This window comes from Oncorhynchus masou, chromosome 24 (genome assembly GCF_036934945.1).
Source record: "Oncorhynchus masou masou isolate Uvic2021 chromosome 24, UVic_Omas_1.1, whole genome shotgun sequence".
NCBI lineage: Eukaryota > Metazoa > Chordata > Actinopteri > Salmoniformes > Salmonidae > Oncorhynchus > Oncorhynchus masou.
Genome location: NC_088235.1, coordinates 43,704,781 through 43,711,454, shown reverse-complemented (window position 1 = coordinate 43,711,454; position 6,674 = coordinate 43,704,781).

Genomic DNA, 6,674 nt, shown 5'->3' with positions numbered 1-6,674 from the left:
TGCTTCACGGTTGGGATGGTGGTCTTCAGCTTGCAAGCCTCCCCTTGCAAGCCTCCCCCCAAACATAACGATGGTCATTATGGCCAAACAGTTCTATTTTTGTTTCATCAGACCAGAGGACATTTCTCCAAAAAGTACGATATTTGTCCCCATGTGCAGTTGCAAACCATAGTCTGACTTTTTTATGGTGGTTTTGGAGCAGTGGCTTCTTTCTCGCTGAGCGGCCTTTCAGGTTATGTCCATATAAGACTCATTTTACAGTGGATATAGATTTGTTTGTACCCGTTTCATCCAGCATCTTCACAAGTTCCTTTGCTGTTGTTCTGGGATTGATTTGCACTTTTCGCACCAAAGTACGTTCATCTCCAGGAGACAGAACGAACGCGTCTCCTTCCTGAGCGGTATGACGGCTGTGTGATCCCATGGTGTTTATACTTGCGTACTATTGTTTGTACAGGTGAACGTGGTACCTTCAGGCATTTGGAAAATGCTCCCAAGGATGAACCAGACTTGTGAAGGTCTCCAATTTCTTTTCTGAAGTCTTGGCTGATTTCTTTAGATGTTCCCATGATGTCAAGCAAAAAGACACTGAGTTTGAAGGTAGGCCTTGAAATACATCCACGGGTACACCTCCAATTGACTCAAATTGGAGGTAGCCTAACCGAACCTTCTAAAGCCATGACATCATTTTCTGGAATTTTCCAAGCTGATTAAAGGCCCAGTCAACTTAGTGTATGCAAAATCTTGACCCACTGGAATTGCGATACAGCGAATTATACATGAAATAATCTGTCTGTAAACAATTGTTGGAAAAATGACTTGTGTCATGCACAAGGTAGATGTCCTAACCGACTTGCCAAAACTATAGTTTAACAATAAATTTGTGGAGTGGTTGAAGAACGAGTTTTAATGACTCCAACCTAAGTGTATGTAAACTTCCGACTCCAACTGTATACAATTATCTGTAAGGTCCCTCAGTTAAGTAGTGAATTTCAAGCACAGATTCAACCCCTAAGCCGACATTGAATATTACTTTGAGCATGCTGAAGTTATTAATTACACTTTGGATGGTGTATCAATACACCCAGTCACTACAAAGATACAGACGTCCTTCCGAACTCAGTTGCCGGGGTTTCACCATGAGGTCAATGGTGATTTTAAAACAGAGTTTAATGGCTGTAATAATAGGAGAAAACTGAGCATGTATCAACAACATTGTAGTTACTCCAAAATACTAACCTAAATAACAGAGTGAAAAGAAGGAAGCCCGTACAGAATAAAACAACTATTCCAAAACATGCATCCTGTTTCCAACAGGGCACTAAAGTAATACTGCAAATAAAGTGTCAAATGAAGAAACTTTTTGTCCTGAATACTAAGTGTTCTTTTTGAGGCAAATCCAACATAACACATCACTGAGTATCACTTTTCATATTTTCAAGCATAGCAGTGGCTGCATTATGGTATGGGTATGCTTGTCGTCGGCAAGGACTGGGGAGTTTCTCTCTTATATAGGTGGGTGAGGGCAGTGTGGAGTGCAATTGTGTCATCGATGGATCTGTTGGGGCAGTATGTAGTTGTGTAAAATACTTAAGTAAAAATACTTTAAAGTACTACTTAAGCAGTTTTTTGGGGTATCTGTACTTTACTATTTATATTTTTGATAACTTTTACTTCATTACATTCCTTAAGAAAATAATGTACTTCTTACTCCATACAATTTCGCTGACACCCAAAAGTACTCGTTATATTTTGAATGCTTAGCAGGACAGGAAAATGACTTTTGATAGTATTTTACTGGGTGACTTTTATATTCATTTTCTATTAAAAAGGTATCTTTACTTTTACTGAAGCATAACAATTGTGTACCTTTTCCACCACTGTCGGTATGCAAATTTGAGTGGGTCTAGGGTGTCTGGGATGATGGAGTTATGTGCCATAACCAGCCTCTCAAAACACTTCATGATTACAGAAATGAGTGCTACAGGCCGGTAGTCATTGTGGCATGAAGCCTTATAGTTCTTTGGAACAGGAATGATGGTCAGTTTAAGACATGGAAATTACCAACTGGGAAAAGGAGTTGTGAAAAGAACCGTAAATATGCCTGCCAGCTGTTCTGCGCATGCTCGGAGAACGCACCCTGTAATACAGTCTGTGCACTTTATCAACTTTATTCATATAAAAAATCAGATTTATTGAATTGTCCATGTTGTCTATATTAAATGGCACTTCGTGTCATTTAACAGGGTTTTAAAATTCAATATTTGTGGACAATTTCTACTTAAAATATCAAAGGGACACAAAAGGCACTCATTTCGTGGAACGACCCAAGTGTAGTGCCAGACGTGTCCCCCTGCTTAAGCCAGTACATGTCCAGGCCCGTCTGAAGTTTGCTAGAGAGCATTTGGATGATCCAGAAGATTGGGAGAATGTCACATGATCAGATGAAACCAAAATATAACATTTTGGTAAAAACTCAACTTGACGTGTTTGGAGGACAAAGAATGCTGAGTTGCATCCAAAGAACACCATACCTACTGTGAAGCATGGGGGTGGAAACATCATGCTTTGGGGCTGTTTTTCTGCAAAGGGACCAGGACGACTGATCCGTGTAAAAGAAAGAATGAATGGGGCCATGTATCATGACATTTTGAGTGAAAACCTCCTTCCATCAGCAAGGGCATTGAAGATGAAACGTGGCTGGGTCTTTCAGCATGACAATGATCCCAAACACACCGCCCGGGCAACGAAGGAGTGGCTTCGTAAGAAGCATTTCAAGGTCCTGGAGTGGCCTAGCCAGTCTCCAGATCTCAACCCAATAGAAAATCTTTGGAGGGAGTTGAAAATCCATGTTGCCCAGCAACAGCCCCAAAACATCACTGCTCTAGAGAAGGAATGGGCCAAAATACCAGCAACAGTGTGTGAAAACCTTGTGAATACTTACAGAAAATGTTTGACCTCTGTTATATACCCTTTGTTGGCAATGACAAAGTATTGAGATAAACTTTTGTTATTGACCAAATACTTATTTTCCACAATAATTTGCAAATAAATCCATTAAAAATCCTACAATGTGATTTTCTGGATTTTTTTTTCTCATTTTGTCTGTCATAGTTGAAGTGTACCTATGATGAAAATTACAGGCCTCTCTCATCTTTTTAAGTGGGAGAACTTGCACAATTGGTGGCTGACTAAATACTTTTTTGCCCCACTGTATATATTTTCACAAAAGTATTGCATTGGGGTTTTATTAGTTCTGCATTAGCGGACAGATATAGACGTCTTCAGGGCGGGCAATTTTTGTTCTCTGCACAAGAGGACAGCCAGAGGAGGATGGGCCTCTCTGCCACGTCAGGATCTTCTCACGGTTTCCTCCTTCCAGGACGTTTTTCCTTGCCATTGTTTCTCTGATCCCTCTTTGGGGTCTGTAGGTCAACTAAGCCGAATTACTTTAAAGCACTTTGATGTAAAAAGTGCTTTATAAACAAAAGGTGATTGAGAGATTGAAATGATCTGAAAATATCTACCTGGGTCTGTCCCCAGGTGAGGATGTGGTGGGGGTTACGGAGCCTTTCGGCCAGCGCTGCTTTCCCTCTCTGGCCAGTGACATCCTGTCTAGGGCCTTCAGCTGTCACGGCCATCATGCTGCAGACCACCATTGCAGTGCAGGCAGGCACCAGTGGGGGAGTTGTGGTGCATGCAGAATCAGAAAAGCCGCTAGGTAAGGCCACCCTACTCTTGGTAGAGCTATTGGGTTTGTAGGCTTTTGTTCCAGCCCTACTCTAAAACACCTGATTCAGGGTTAAGGCCCTGATAATCGGCCAAGGCTGGAACAAAAGCCTGTACACAGCTCTCCAGGAGGATAGTGACTAGATGGAGTACAGCTATGACCGGAATAAACTTTTTGTAACAAGTTAGGAGGCAAACCTGCTATGTTAACTCTCCTAACCTGCTACTGTTTACCACCTAGTCAAAATCCTCAAGGTGGGATAGTGGCAACCATTGATTTGGAAAGAGTTATACCCTTTTTGAACATTGGGGGGCACTTGTTGACCATAGAAAATACACTGAGTGTACAAAACATTATCTTGACTGCTCTTTCCATAACATAGACTGACCAGGTGAAAGCTATGATCCCTTATTGATGCAACTTGTGAAGTCCACTTCAATTTGTGTTTATAAAGGGGAGGAGATAGGTTAAAGAAGGATTTTAAGCCTTGAGACATGGATTGTGTGTGTGTGCCATTCAGAGGATGAATGGGCAAGAAAAGATTTAAGTGCCTTTGAACAGGGTATGGTAGTAGATGGCAGGCGCATCGGTTTGAGTATGTCAAAAGAAATGCAACGCTTTCACGCTCAACAGTTTCCCGTGTGTATCAAGAATGGTCCACCTCCCAAAGGACTTGATACAACTGTGGGAAGCATTTGAGTCAAAATGGGCCAGCATCCTTGTAGAAAGCTTTCGAGTCCATGCTCCGACTAATTGAGGCCGTTCTTTTTTCTTTTTATTAATTCCTTTTCTCGGTGTCCAATTGGTAGTTACAGTCTTGTCTCATCGCTGCAACTCTTGTACGGACTCGAGAGAGGCGAAGGTCAAGAGCCGTCTTCCGAAACACAACCCAACCACACTGCTTCTTGACACAATGCCCACTTAACCAGGAAGCCAGCCACACCAATGTGTCGGAGGAAACACAGTACACCTGGCGACTGTGTCAGCGTGCACTGCGCCCGGCCCACCACAGGAGTCACTAGTGCGCAATGTGACAAGGATATCCCTGCCGGCAAAACATTCCCCTAAGCCGGACGATGCTGGGTCAATTGTGCACCGCTCCATGGGTCTTCCGGCCACAGCCGGCTGCGACAGAGCTTGGACTCGAACTCAGAATCTCTAGTGGCATAGCGTGCACTGCGATGCTGTGTCTTAGACCACTGCGCCACTATTGAGGCTGTTCTGAGGGCAAAAGGAGTGCAACTCAATATTAGGAAGGTGTTCCTAATGTTTTGAAACTGTTGGAGGCCCCTCAGAGGAGGAAGGGGAGGACCATCCTCTTCAGTGAATTTCATAAAAATAAGAATTGTAAAACGTTTCAAAAGTTAGCCTTTTTAGATAAAACTATACTAAATATATTCAGATGTCACCAAATAATTAATTTAAACACACTGATTTGCAATGAAGGTCTACAGTAGCCTCAACATCACTGTAGGGGTGGTGTAGCCAGAGTGCAACTAACTTCCATCCTCCAGTGGGTACATTGACTTTAATACAAAGCCTCGGACGCTCATGGTTCTCACCCAGGACATCATTTTCTGGAATTTTCCAAGCTGTTTAATTAAAGGCACAGTCAACTTTGTGGATATAAACTTCTGACCCACTGGAGTTGTGATACAGTGAATTCTAAGTGAAATAATCTGTCTGCAAAGAATTGTTGGAAAATGTACTTGTGTCATGCACAAAGTACTTGTCCTAACCAACTAACCAACTTGCCAAAACTATAGTTTGTTAACAAGAAATTTGTGTAGTGGTTGAAAAACGAGAATTAATGACTCCAACCGAAGTGTATGTAAACTTCCGACTTCAACTGTATACTGAACAAAAATATAAATGCAAGATGTAAAGTGTTGGTCTCATTTATCATGAGCTGAAATAAAATATCCTATAAATGTTTCCACAAAAAGCGTATTTCATTCAAATTGTGTGCACAAATGTGTTTATATCCCTGTTAGTGAGCCTTTCTCTTTTTTCCAAGACAATCCATCCACCTGACAGGTGTGGCATATCAAGAAGCTGATTAAACCTCATGATCATTACACTGGTGCACCTTGTGCTGGGGACAATAAAAGGCCACTCTAAAATGTGCAGTTTTGCCACACAACAATGCCACTCGTGTCTCAAGTTGTTAGGGAGTGTCCAATTGGCATGCTGACTGCAGGAATGTCCACCAGAGCTGTTGCCAGATAATTTAATGTTCATTTCTTTACCATAAGCAGCCTCCAACGTCATTTTTGAGAATTTGACAGTATGTCAAACCGGCCTTACAACTGCAGACCACATGTAACCATACCAGCCCAGGACCTTCACATCCGGCTTCTTCACCCGCGGGATTGTCTGAGATCAGCCACCCAGACAGCTGATGAAACTGTGGGTTTGCACAACCAAAGAATTTCTGCACAAACTGTCAGAAACCGTCTCAGGGAAGTTCATCTGCGTGCTCGTCTTCCTCACCAGGGTCTTGACTTGACTGCTGTTCGGCATTGTAACCGACTTCAGTGGGTAAATGCTCAGCTTCAATGGCCACTGGCACACTGGAGAAGTGTGCTCTTCACGGATTAAACCCGGTTTCAACTGTACCAGGCAGATGACAGTTGCTGATTTCATCATTGTGAACAGAGTGCCCCATGGTGGCAGTGGGGTTATGCTATGTGCAAGCATGAGCTACGGACAACAATCACAATTGTAAAATCTTTGAAATTGCTGCATGTTACATTTCAATTTTTGTTCATTGTATTTCAATATGATAGGTTGATAGCCAACTGTTTATATTTGAATGCAGTCATCTCGGTTTTCATTTGAAGCATCGTTTTATAGCTCATGTCGCTTGTTTGTATCAATTGCAAAGATATTGGCAACTTTGCATTTCTGGTCAACTTTGTTCTGAAGGTATCAGTGTTCACAG